Here is a 14,163-nt window from a genome sequence, read left to right as displayed (position 1 = left end):
ATAACTGTACTCTCATAACTCTCTCTAGTAAACTTCATTCCGCAGACCACATCTTCACTGTTCTTGCCCCTAATCTGAGGCAATTATTAGTACCAGAACTTACTGAAGTCACAAACTACAAACAGTTCAGACCACAGTTTAAACAACACCTAACTGAACAATACAAATGCGCATATCACAACACTGGCCACGTCACCTAATTGTCATGCTTGCACAATTACAATTATCTCAAAACCTTGGATTCTTACTCATCTGTTCTCACCATCTTATGGCATGAAATATATCATTGCATCTTGATCTTCACAATGCAATCCGTGACTTTCTGAATAAAGAGATGATAAAATCAGCAAACAAGGAAGTAGTAGTCCACAAAAAAACAAAAACTGACAGGCCAAAAAAGAGTCATAAGGATGATAGAGTGGACTATTGAGGATGAGAAAGGAATTATGTATTGTTACTATAATGCAAGAAGGCCAGAATTTCCATATAGAAGATGTTCAAAAAGAATAAGAGAGAAATTAGAAGAAAGAAAATCTTTGGACAGGAAAAACCGTCAAAAGCTTCAAATGCAAATTTGTGTTCATAATTACAACAGATCCATGAAAAACTTTAAGTAGACCAAGAAGCTTTGGACCATTTGGAAAAAGAAGTAACAGATGAAGTGCAAAAATATAAAGAACAAAATCTAGAGATTTATGAATGGTATAAAAATGAAACATGGACATGGGAAAGAAAGAGAGATCTGATATGGTGCAATATTTATACAAAGGAGAAAGTCAAACCAATCAATAAAAACAATCTCCAAAGATATTTGAAGAGAAATACAGGCAAAGGTACCCAGAAAACATTCACAATACAAAAAATAATATCACAAAGGGGAAGTGCAGAACAGAAGATTAGTAAGGTAGAAGTTGAATAGATAGAAAGTGAAGTTATGGAATACCTGCAAAGTGAAGGATTTAGTGTAGAAAGTTTAATACAGGTTATGTCACAGCATGATGGGAGTTTCCATAGTGTAGTGGTTATCACGTCTGCTTTACATGCAGAAGGTTCTGGGTTCGAGCCCCAGTTGAACCATTCAGTTGCGGATGGCACAGTGGTGCAGCAGTAACATTGTCACCTCACAGCAAGAGGTTCTCTGGTTCAATTCTCAGCTGGGGTGCCTTCTGTGCAGAGTCTGCATGTTCTCCCTGTGTTTGTGTGGGTTTCCTCCAGGTGCTCTGGTTTCCTCTCACGTTACAAAGAGATGTGTCTGGAGCATTTCTCCACAGGCCTCTGCTGAAAATTGGCTCGTTCCATGTCAGACTTTCCCTGTCAACAAATGTTAAATAAAAATAAAATAAAATAAATAAATGATGGAACAAGTCCCCAAAATAAGGATCACCAGGTATAATGGAAGACATCTGATGAAGAAATATAGTCATGGGAAAGAAAAAGAGGTTTAATATGGTGCAATATTTATGTAAAGAATAAAAAGTAAAACAAATCAATACAAAAAAAGCAGCAGCAAAGATATTTAAAGAGAAATACAAAGAAAGGCATACAGATACAGAAAATTTCACAATACAAAAAATAATAAAACAAATAGAGAATTAGAAGAGAGGATTATGAATACAGAAGTTAAAGAAATAGAAAATTATGTTATGGATTGTCTGCAAAGTGAAGTATTTAGTGTAGAAAATCCAACTCTGATAACGTCACAGCATGATGGAACACTGAATACCCAAATTAAGGAGAAACAGGTGGAATGGGAAGCATCTGATCATTTGCCACATGAAGATACTCTGGAGCTTATAGAAGGAAACCACTTCAAAAGTTCTGTCAGAGTGGCAGAGCAAGCAAAGGAGTAGGAAATAATGACACCTCTGACTTGGTCAGTGTCGTGGAGTGGCAGGCCAGTGACTTCCCATATGAAAGAACAACAGATAACGCAGGATGCAGCTGAAGAGAATGTGTCACAGGAAGACATTCTGGAACTTTCTGTAGAATACCCACAGGAAACAGAGAGCAAATAATGTGCCATCAGCTTAGAAGAAATGACCTAAGGTAAGAATTGCTTGAATTAATGGAGGTGGATAGACATATAAAGATAGATAAAAGGAATAAATTATAGAAAGTCAATAAGACCCAAAATGTTAGAAGTCTGATAAAACAAAAGAACACAGTAATCAAGACTATTAACAAAAATTCATGTGATATAATAGAAATAAATAAGCTATATTACTGTGCAGCTAAATTAATAACAAATAGAGTCTTACCACAAAAACACAGAGCAGTAAGGGAAAGGAATGAAAGAAATCAAATGCCATCATGGAAGCATTGAACAAAGAAAACTATAAAGCAATTAAGACATGAAGTGTCACTGTTACAAGAGGGAACAAATCAACAAAAATACTTAGAAAGATAGACATGAAAACAACGTACAGTATCAGAACAGACCAGTATCTATTGTACACTATTGAAAATAATAAACTAAATATATCAGTGCAGGCAGAAAACCTTAGAAGATATGCAGATAAATATAAAGGAAAACTACAAACTAAGCAATTTATTGATGACCCTCAAAAAAGTCATATACAGAACTGGAAAACAAAGCAAAAGCAATAGAAACACCACTAAAACAAGAAGAAATAGACACATTTTGGAAAAATATCTATGAAGACCCCATGGAATATACAGATGCTGAATGGATAAAAGAAGTAAAAGACAGAAGTTCAAATGTACAGGATATGAAAAGGGGTGAATTAACTGCCACAGAAATTGAAACAAAATTAAGAAAAGTTCTTAACTGGAAATCCCCAGGCCCAGATGCAGTACCTAACTTCTGGCAAAATTTATTTTATTAATTTATTTAACATTTGTTTGCCAGGATAGTCAGACTGGACAAGTGGCTGTTTTCAGTGGAGTCCTGAGGAGAAAACTCCATAAGTTTACAGAGAGAAGAAAAATTTACAAAAGAGACCTTTAAAGAGTAGTAGCATACAGATTGTAGACTTTACAGCAGTTAGTATACAATAAGAGGATATTACCCCTTTTCGTTGAAAATACAAGTGTACCAAAATATACAATGAGAGAAGATAAGAACCTGGTAGAGCAATGCAAGATATTTCACAACTGAATAAGGGTATATAAATGTTTAATTTCCATATATACATTCAAGCAAATATACATGAAAGAACATCACTCATATATAGGTTATTGCTCACACATGGATAGGTATAGTTAGAGCATGTTGTTCAGGACAGATTGGTGTAGAAACAATGAGTGGATGAGGCTTCAGGGGGTCAATTACAGTTGCATAGATGGTTGGTGAAGAGGTATGTTTTAAGTAGGCTTTTGAAGAAAGGTGTGGAGTTTTGTAGTCTGAGGTCAAGGAGTAGGTTGTTCCATATTTTTGCTATTTCATGGGCAAACAAAGATTTGGCCTTGAGTAAGAACTACTTATATGCCCATCCTGAACAGACACCAACCTGGTTAACAACAGGAAAAAATTATACTCCTCCTTAAGAGTAAATCTGAAAGCTATCATATAAACTATAGACCAGCCTGCCAATGATGTATAAACTATATGCTGGAAGTGATGCTGATAGCATTTACTGTTGTTTAGAAGAAAACTCCATAATGTCAATAGCATAAAAGGGTAACAAAAGAAAGTCATATGGAACAAAGGATCATTTGTTGTTAAATAAAGTCATAATGGAGAATTGTATAAAAGGGGAAGAATTAAAGTATGGTATAGACAGATTACAAAAAAGCATTTGACATGATCTCACATTCACGGATAAAAAGGTGCTTACTGATGTATAAGATACACCCTGTATTGATCAATTACATTATAGTGACCATAAAACAATGTCAAACCACTTTGTACCTAACCCACGATAAAGACCAAATTATTATCCCAGAGAAAAAAATTTAGAAAGGGTTGTTCCCAGGGTGAATATTTATCACCCCTGTTGTTTTGTCTTGCCCTTAGCACATTAATCTGTTTTCTTTACAGATAAGGTCATGGTTACAGTTTGGCTCACAGAAAACAGCAAAGTGTAAAAATACTTCTCATCTTCTTTTTGCGGATGATCTAAAACTGTATAGTTCATCAGATGAGGAGCTGAAAGCACAACTGCAAGTGATCAAAACTTTCTCAGATGATATAATAATGTCATTTGGTCTTGATAAACGTGCAAAAGCAACCCTTAAAGCAGGAAAGCTGCAGCACCAATAAGATATCAGTCTGGTACAGGAATGTGATGGAAGAACTTGAGTAGGAGAGTGTATAAATATTTGGAAGGACAATAAAATATGAACAAATGTGAACAAAACTCAGTAAAGAATATTTCAGATGATTAAAATTATTACTACAGCCCTGACATCTAGGAACAAAGTCTAAGCTATAAACCAATTTGCTCTTCCTGTTCTGACTTACAGTTTCGGGGTGATTGACTGGCCCTAAAAGGTATTGGATCAGTTAGACAGGAATTCAAGAAAAATGGTTTACACTTATCAAATGGTATATAAAAAATATCAGTGTGTACCAAGATGACATATTCCTCATTCTGAAGAAGTTATGGGCCTCCTCGAAAATGGTTACATGTATAGATCTACAATCGTAGGACTATATACATATCTGCTGACTTCACCATATCCAAACATAGTGAATTTTAATACATGAAGTAAATAAGTGTAAGATGACTTCGCTGCTTAGTTTAGCAGAAGCATATTGGTGTCAAGTGGGAATGGAAATCAAACCAGAAGTAGATAAAAATCAGGCAGCAACTGAATGTGCCAAAAAACAAAATAAAGAATATACGGAGAAGGATCAGATGAGAAGGCAAGAAATGTAGAAAAGGCATAAATATAGTTTCAAGGACAAAAAACTCCAGGAACAACCACGTGGTGATCAGGATTTGATGCAGAAATGGTTAAGGAAAGGTGAATTTAAATCAAAAGGTAAAAGGTTGATATTGTCGGCTTCTGTAGTGGACTACATACATATTAGTTTAGAAAAGTCCATCGAACATGTGGGAGAAACAGACAAATGCAGGTTCTATAAAAGAGAACTGGAAACAGTTGGACGTCTTGTTGCTAGAATGGAAGAGGGTCTGTATACTGAAAGGCATAATAATGTGGCAAGACTGCTGTAATGGGGATTGTGCAAACATTATAATACTGAAGTAGCTGAGGAGCACTGGAAACATGAGCCACAAAGCATTATGAAGAATGAAGTTCATATAACACTGGATCACTCATTACCAACAGTTCAAAAAAATAGATGCAAGAAAACCAGATATAGTAATCCATGAAAACAAGGCAAAAGTAGCATTGTTGCATATTTGTGCCATAAGTGAATGTCTTCAGGTTTCATGTATACTCCCTTGTGCAACAACATGCTACACTCCCAGTACATATAGAGATATTTTTACTTCCACAAACAGCAGGAGGTAGTGCATCTGAAGCATCGCTGATCTTTGACATACATGCATATTCTATACATCACATCTGCAGTCATGTAGTCACCTGTTGAGCTTACAACATCTCATAAGTCCTGGTCTGATTTTAAAAGGGCAGTTACCACATCAGGACACACCATCTCTGCCCCTGGAAAGCATAGAATAACTCAGGTCAAAGGCCGGTGCTGTGGCACACAGTCATTGGCTGTGTCTGGGATAGAGTTAACAGGTCCATACACCTGGCAGGAGGAGATTCTCAGAGGTGGACAATGTGCTTATCTTATTTCCTCAGTATTTTCAAGAAACTGCTGTGCTGCCCCTTGGTTATGTGCTATGGATGTGACAAAAGTATATATACTTAGGTTCACTGTGCATTACATTATATGCTATAGCTGCTTTCCTGCTCTGAACTGCCATCATTCACTGCATAACACCTAATTCTTTTCTGCATCTATTGTAGATACAATATATCAGAATCCTTTTTAAAATAAAGGGATGTTGATTAATGCAGCTTGCATTGCAGGCATCATTTGGTTGGATGATTTAGTGGTCCTGGCTTGTCCTCATATTCCCACGTATCTTCATGTGTTGCTACTGTGCTGTCACTGCATAGATAGTAAGGTTATGTAGCATAAAGTACAACACACATTTGCAGCATACCTTTGTAAGGACATACTGGAAAGGGATGCAAACACATGCTTGATTATGTTACAAGTTCTACTGTGACCTCTGCTGTAAGCTTTCTGGCATTTACATGTCAGTATGCACAGAATCCAAGGTTTGAAGTATCTTTCATCTTCCACAAATTAGCAATGTGATGTAGTGCTTGGCTGGAACAAGTAGTTTAAGTCTGAGTCATTTCAAACAGGGGTACCATGGTTTCCTTGGGGCATTTTGCACACACACATCACACAGTCATTGGCTGTGAATGGGATACATGACATATCTGACCTCTGTGGTGACATACCACTTGGAAGTTCAATGAATGGAGATATGATTAGGTGTTGTCTGTGCTGGTTACTGAGATGATGATACATGTTCAATCAACAACACCTCTGATGTTTGGATGTCCTGCTGTGAAGTAGTCTCTGTCCATTGCTGGTGCTCTCTTGGCATAGATAACAGGTGTGTAAAGATGTTAGGATGCCTGCTGCATCATGCACAACAAGCACAGACTACGCATCTGGTTTACTGAGTTTTGAAAGATATCTGTTGTTTCCACAGCTGACTGTTGTAGTGTAGTGGTGTCACGTGTCTACATGAACTATGTACATCCATATTATGACAGACGTTACACAGCTGGACTAGAGGTGTATCTGTGCAGCTCAGCCTGCTCATGGACAGTCAGTACAGTATGAAGTGCCATATGAATGGGCCTGCAGTTTTGCAGTTGTGGTCCATTACTTCTAGTTCTTGCTGTGCTGCAATACTAGCAACAGCCATGCTAGTTATTAGTACTAGTGCTGAATCCATTTGTTCAGTTTGGCAGACTATGGCAATGCTCGGATCTGCTCTGAGCTTCAACAGAATGGCATTAAATATACTGATCCCAAGGATATTGCCAATATCCTGGCAGATTGATTTAGTGCCAACTTCACCCCCCTCTCACCCCCTAAAGGACCCATCTCAATACCAAAAGATTGCCAAATTCCAGTAATCACGGCCACACAGGTAGAAACCGCACTCTGCAAAGCTAAGAATACAACATCTATGGGACCAGATGACATCCCAGGCTGTGTACTACATGAACTACAAAATGAACTGGCACCTCACCTAAGTGTCATGTTTAATCATAGCCTCACCTCAGGCTTTGTGCCTACTGAGTGGTGCACAGCTACAGTTATCCCACTCCACAAGGGGGGATCGACCTTGGATCCCAGGAACTACCGTCCCATTAGTTTGACGAGCCTGATCTGCAAGGGCATGGAATGCATTATCGTGGAACTTATAAACAAAGACATTGGCAACCTTCAAACAATGGACCCCACCCAGTTTGGGTTTGTGAAGTGCCGATCTTGTCTCCTGAACCTGACTGACTTCTTCGAATCAGTCTCCAGAGCTGTGGATGAGGGTAAGGTGGTCCACACAGCCTATCTGGACCTTGTCCAGGCCTTCAACACCATCTCCCACTCTGGAATCATAGATAAACTTACTAAGCTGGGCATAAATCCCTACATCACTCGATGGGTTGCCAACTGGCTTACTGACAGAACCCAGACTGTAAAAGTAGCTGACTCCAAATTCAGCTCCAGACAAGTGACAAGTGGAGTACCTCAGGGTTCAGTTCTGGGATGACTCTTGTTTGGCATCTACTTCTCTGAAGTACAGGCCAACACTAAGGGACTCTGGCTAACAAAGTTCGCAGATGACTGCAAACTGGGAGCCATTATTGAATCGCCAAAATGTGGATATTCTACAAAAGGGCCTTACAGAAACAGATGCCTGGTGCTAGAGCCATGGGCTCAAGCTTAATGCCAAGAAATGTATAGTTATCCCCCTTGGAAAAAAAACATGTACCCATGAACTACCACATAGGTGGCAGTACACTAAACACCGAAAATGTAATGAGAGAATTAGGGACACATGTGGACAGTGGTCTCACTTTCCATAACCACATCGTCACAACAGTCAGGAAATCCTTCTATGTGGCACACCTCATCACTAAGGGCTTTTCATCCAGAAAAAAGGAGGTCATTGTCCCACTGTACTCATCCCTCATTAGACCCATTATAGAGTATAATGCCCAGTTTGGTATGTACCTCACAAAACATCTGCAACAGCTGGAAAAGCCACAGAAATACCTCGCTAAAAGAATCACAGGCCTAAAGCAGATGCCATATGCTGACCATCTGAAAAAACTCCAGCTATACTCTGTGGCATATCGTCTACTCAGAGGCGATCTCTACTTAACATACAAGGCCATGTCAAACCCTGAGCTGTTGGACATGCTCCACTTAAAGAAATCCCAATCCCTCAGAGCCACGTGCTCCACGGATCTAAATCTTGTCATTGCAATGAACAAAACATGCTGGAAGGATAGGTTCCTGACCCAGAGACTCCTCATACTCTGGAATAGACTGCCCATACATGTCAAGCAGAGCGCCTCCTTGGCCCTCTTCAAAAGGAACCTTGATGATTGCATGGGAGATAGGAAATTCATCCCGGGGATCATGTCAGTCGCCTTGCTAGACAGGAGTCCAGAGAAGTAAATATTGTGGGAAGAAATATACAGGGAATTGTTATGGCTAGGCTTGTATAGGCCCTAGGGCTGATAGCCTAGTACCAACCTATGGACCTATGACTCTCTGCACTGCTGTGTATTTCTCTACATGCCCACAAGGTGACCTGCTATGAATATTATGCCACATTTAAGGCACATATTCCACATTTACGTAAGGATAGCACATGCAGTTGTGATGTAACCTGAGGCATTTGAACACCGTGTGCAGTCATTTATCAAGTGTAGTAGTGCTTTATATGCACTTTTAATTATACAAACCACAGCTTATACTTAATAATCTCTCCCAAAATCTATATCTATTTGTAGAATCTAAATGAAGGTTAACCACTTTGGTCACTGTCATGGGCACAGATGATACTAAAAATAATGTTTTTAATATTTTTGAATCTGTTTAAATAGTATCTGTTAAGATGGATATGACAGATATGTTAAAATACAGTGCATAAATAATGTGGCAACTTTAAACATTCATTCATCCATCCATTGTTTTAGTTACATACTTAATTCCGTTTATAGTTTCAGGGGAGACAGCACCTATTCATGTACTCAGTGTGTGCTGTGTAATGAAATTAATTTTGGGGCCAGATTCAATAAAGCCTACATGATATGTACTGAAGAACATTCTTATCACTTTTTGTTGTGCTTTCTAGTCATTCAGAAAGATTGCACTAAGTGTACATGTAGTCTACACTTTGTGGTAACCTGTATGAATCCCCCTTGATATTTAAAGCTGCAAGAATATCAGTAGGAAAACTAAAATTAGGAGGAAGAAGGTGTGAATTATGCCTGTGTTGTCTGTTCACTTAAAACAGTATACACTTAATGTAGGCATTATTGAATTTAACTCATTGCAGGATGCACAAATGCTCACTCACATATGGCACATACAATCTTAAACAATGCAGAGACCAATACTCCTATGGTACATCACTAATATAAGAAGCAACCAAAGCACCCAGTGAAAACCCATGCAGATGCAGAAAAGATTCTGTACCCTCTGCATAAACAATGCCTTTTATACTTTTTGTGTCTTAAAATGCCACAGAATTAATGCTTGTTGATGATGGTTGCATGTTGCAAATTTGCATTTTTATACTTTGTGAAAGACAAACATCATGTGTGTGATCAGGTTTAGGGAGATTTTCATAATTTATAATATGCATCATGAGGCTGTGTCTGGTTGTAATCTTAAAATCTAGGTTAGACACAAATCAATGACTTTTTTATTTGCCTGTAGTTGGTTCTACAGGAGTATGTCTGTTATGTGATTCTGAAATAAAATTCAAAATTAAAAGCTCTATACAAATGTTAGCAACGTATTTTATTTACAAATTCACAATATGTAATCAGTTTTAGGCAGCTGAGGAGTCAGGTACTTGTTCCAAGTTTTAATATAGCTATTGATTTCTCTCCCTCTCTATATATTTTATATATGTATATCGACACACACACACACACACACACACACACACACACACACAAAAATTACAAGAAAGGAAATGTGGTTTTGCCCCCCCCCCTTCCCACAGGACCCATGTTAAAGTTCATTTTGGTGGTCCACTGAGTTAAGTTTCAGTGGAGTGCAATTGACATTGTATCTTTGATCACAATCTGTGTGAAAATAATGACGGTAATCACATGATGGGCAAAAACAGTAGGTAATATTCACTGCTGAGCTTTGAACCTGCAACTGTAATGTCTGCTATCATAGCTGTGTGCTCTTCCCATTAGTCCACACAACCTCCAGTGAACTATAGCTGAATATGCCACATAGCTACAAAGAACTGGTTAAGCAAAACTATACATCTGTAGTCCCAAAAACAGGAAATGCATTGTACATAACAGGCTAGAACATATTCCGTTTGGATTTATAACAATATACTATTTCATGCCTTTTAAAAAGTTCGTACATTGTACAAGCTGTATTTAGGGTCAAGTTATAGACATTTCCACAATTATATTCCAGTAGCCTCAAAGGTGCAATGAAAGTCTTGAATACATCCATTTGTAATTTATCAGCTCTTACATTCTCGCTGAATGACACCTATATAAATATTATTAATAGCACTAACATAATGTTAAGTCAGGTTTTACTGGACTGCCTCATATACACTTCAGATTTATTAGCTATAGGATTTGAAGTAAATTTTTATTAGCCCAAGTTAAACTCAGACACCACTGGCATGGCCCTTTCTATCTTCTGTTATATAATTTCTTCTGATTTCACAGTTGTTCCTCCTTTATCAGACTGACATGTTTTAGAATAACTCCTGAAGTGCAAAACATTTGATTAGTCTGACTAACCAGTGTTGATACAATAAATTACAGAGACTTTTTCATGAAACTGTTATTAACATCCATGGCTGTATGTTAATGGCTTATTGACCAAATATGGGATAATTAGACCCTAGGAGCACTGGCCGCTGAGATCTATGTGAGGCTAGTTCAGTCTGTATTACACTGATGACCTATTTAATATCTCTGTTCTTGTTAAAACACACAAAGAAGGATAATTTCAAGGTCTTAGTCTAGGTAGGATAATGTACTAGCTGTGTAAAAATTATTTTTAATATATCTTGTGAATATTTGTGATTAATACAAACAGTGTCAAACTATTTTAAGCTGTATGTTAAAGTTTGCTACATAAATGTTAGTTGCTTGAAAACAAAATCAACTAATTGTGAATTTATACCCTTCATTCAGTATGTTTATTATATGTAATCATATACATATTATTAAGAAACCAAACAGCTGATTTTTCACTTCTTCAAAACTAGCTCTGAAGTGCTTTTGAAACTTGAGAATGTACAAACTATGTTTTCATAAAAAAAATATATGAATTTAAGGTGGTTGGGATTACGCAAAGCGTGCATCTTTTACATTCATTATTAGCGTCATATTTCCTGCGGAGTTCACAGTGTATTATAATGTAGAAGTTATTTGCATAAAATCTTAAACGAGCGAAGTGGTGAAGAAAAAGTCACATAAATAAGGTATGCAGTGAGTTATGCAACAATACAAGAACTGTGGTTGGATTATTTACATTCTGTTTCAAATAAATTCCATCTCTACTTTCACAAGTGTAATTTAATGTGTTTTATTATTCAAGAATTGTAATGAATTAAACTGGAGGTTAAAAAAGAAAGGCAGAGGCAAAGACAGAGAGGGAGATAAATATTTGGGGAGAACACTGATAAATTTCAGGGCACATATCTTCATTGTTTTTGCAGCAGGTAGTCTAACAGTAGGGTACTAAGTTTTTGCAACCATGAAATCTTTACATGGCAAGAAATTTGAATTATAAACAGTATTTGTTAGGTTTGTTACATTGTTTCACCTTATATTCAGCTAGTATTAATAGTGCCCACATACTTTCGTACATAATGTTTCTTGGGTATATAATCCTCCACATTATGCACATCTAGCTGTGAAGCACATACAATTGGAAAGTGATACCAATATTTTCTTAAAACTAATGCAGATGATGTATGCATGAAAGGAAATCTGTAAAGTCCGTAGTATCCATGACATGTATCGTTACAGCTGTGATCAGAAAACCTATCCAATCTAATGCCATGAACCAGAGAAAAGTCAAACTATAGTAATAAAAGTATTGTAGATAAGCTGTCGTGCCAAGATAAGACATTTAATGCACTTTCACTTGAAAAGGAAAGGTGAGTACAGAAGGCATACACTCACCTCATAGCATAACGATTATATAACTGTAGTACAGAATATGATTCTGCAAGGATAGTGAGTCTGAAAAAAAGTGATGAATAAGCATAGCCATTCACCACAGGAAGTGATATAAGCTGAAACTACTGTATGGTTTTGGAGTGCATGGGATGGCAGATAACATGGAGGAACATGACTGATGACTTCGGAAGTTGCATGCATCTTCACCACACATCAGAATTTGGCATCATTTTCTTGCAGAAGTTCACATATTCAGGTATAGCTGTATAGCAGTGGTAATGCGTGTTGTGATGGCATGCACTGATAATAAAACATGGTGCATGGCATGCTCATTTAATCACACCACCTCATTCTGCAGCTCACAGAGGCTGCACTTTGATAACTACTGTCATTGGTAAGGCCACCTTTTTCAGAGCACCTGTTAATACATCTCATCTACAGATGGCGGTCCAAGTCAAATTCTGTTTTTGATTCTCAGTACAGCAAAGTGAAAGCTCATCTCCAGCACATTACAGAGTTGCACAGTGAGATATGCTTCGATCAACTCAAATAATTTTTTATCATTTGGGGGACTCTGTTTGGGTCCATGATAAGTAAATTCACCTAAAATTATCTTCACTTCATAGTAGCTCTGCCTCTTTCGGCTGTTTTAGTCTCTTCTTGGTTTACTGGGGGGGGGGGGGCAGCACAACACACTTTCCACTCCCCTTTTGAAATGAGGCCTCTTCTCCACTTCAATACATTTTTGTCTCGGCTCCATTCAAAGGAGGGTGTGGATGGAAGAAGAGTTGTGAGGCCACTGAAGTTTGCATGCAGTACAGTCATCTGCAGTCAGGTTCTATCAGCTAGTTAGGTAGCAAGCTGGTCAAATTAAAAGGTTCTCTCCTTTCACTCTGGGTGTGTGGGGGTGTATGGGGGGGTCTCCGATTGTTTTAATCCCTTGTGACGAGAGGGCAGGCAGGTTTATTGTGTCTTTTTTTTTCTTACCATTGTCATTTGCTACATACAGTCTTATCCTCAGGAGAAGCTGCAGCTACATCATACCAAGTCGACCCTAAGAGGTCACTGATCAAGGTTGCCTTAACTGTCCACTTCACTCTCATCATCATCCTTCCTTTTTGTGGCCAGACAGACAGGTCATTTTGCCTCCTTGATCCCCAGTACTCATTATCTATCTGGCTATGTTAGCTGTTTGCCTTATTTCTCTCATATATTTTACAACTTGCTAGTTATCCACTGCAAGCAAACAAAGGATTACATCAGGGGGAAATCACTATTTGAAATATGCTGCCACACCAGTGCCTTTATTCCATAAAAAGTCCAACATAAGAAAACAATCCAAACCAAGTGGCGAAGTACTTTCATCCATAAAAAAACAACTGCATGAGAACAAAGTTGTACACGGTCAATGAATTTGTTTCCTTGATCAAAGCCTCTTGGCTGCTGAAATCTGGAACTCATTATTACAGGAAAAAGCCATGAATTAATCAAGATAATCCCACCCCGTTCTTTTAGGGTGCTGAATCAAATATCAAAAGTAGAATCTCTTGCACCATAGCCAAATTATGAAACTTCCTTCCACCCACAATTACCTCCATGCCATCATGCACCCACTTCAAAACTTTACTAAAAGTGCACCTAAAAACATGCTGGCTATGCCCTTGCAACTCCCACTCTAATATCACCCATCCCATCCAACCACTACCTTTCTTTCCACTCCACTAACTACCTTGATTATAGCAAGCTCAGATGCTCATAAGCCAGTACTTATTATATAGC

General features: G+C 37.9%; 1 non-coding gene across 1 annotated transcript; it reads left to right on the top strand.

Moving 5' to 3' along the window:
• Positions 1–1,004: 1,004 nt before the first annotated feature.
• Positions 1,005–1,077, top strand: TRNAV-UAC. Its single transcript has one exon. It is a non-coding gene; the product is annotated as a tRNA-Val (tRNA).
• The last annotated feature ends 13,086 nt before the right edge of the window (positions 1,078–14,163 follow it).

The sequence above is a fragment of the Protopterus annectens genome, chromosome 16.part0, assembly GCF_019279795.1.
Source record: "Protopterus annectens isolate FY-2018-M chromosome 16.part0, PAN1.0, whole genome shotgun sequence".
NCBI classification, from domain to species: Eukaryota; Metazoa; Chordata; order Ceratodontiformes; family Protopteridae; genus Protopterus; species Protopterus annectens.
This window is presented reverse-complemented; position numbering and strand designations above follow the sequence as displayed.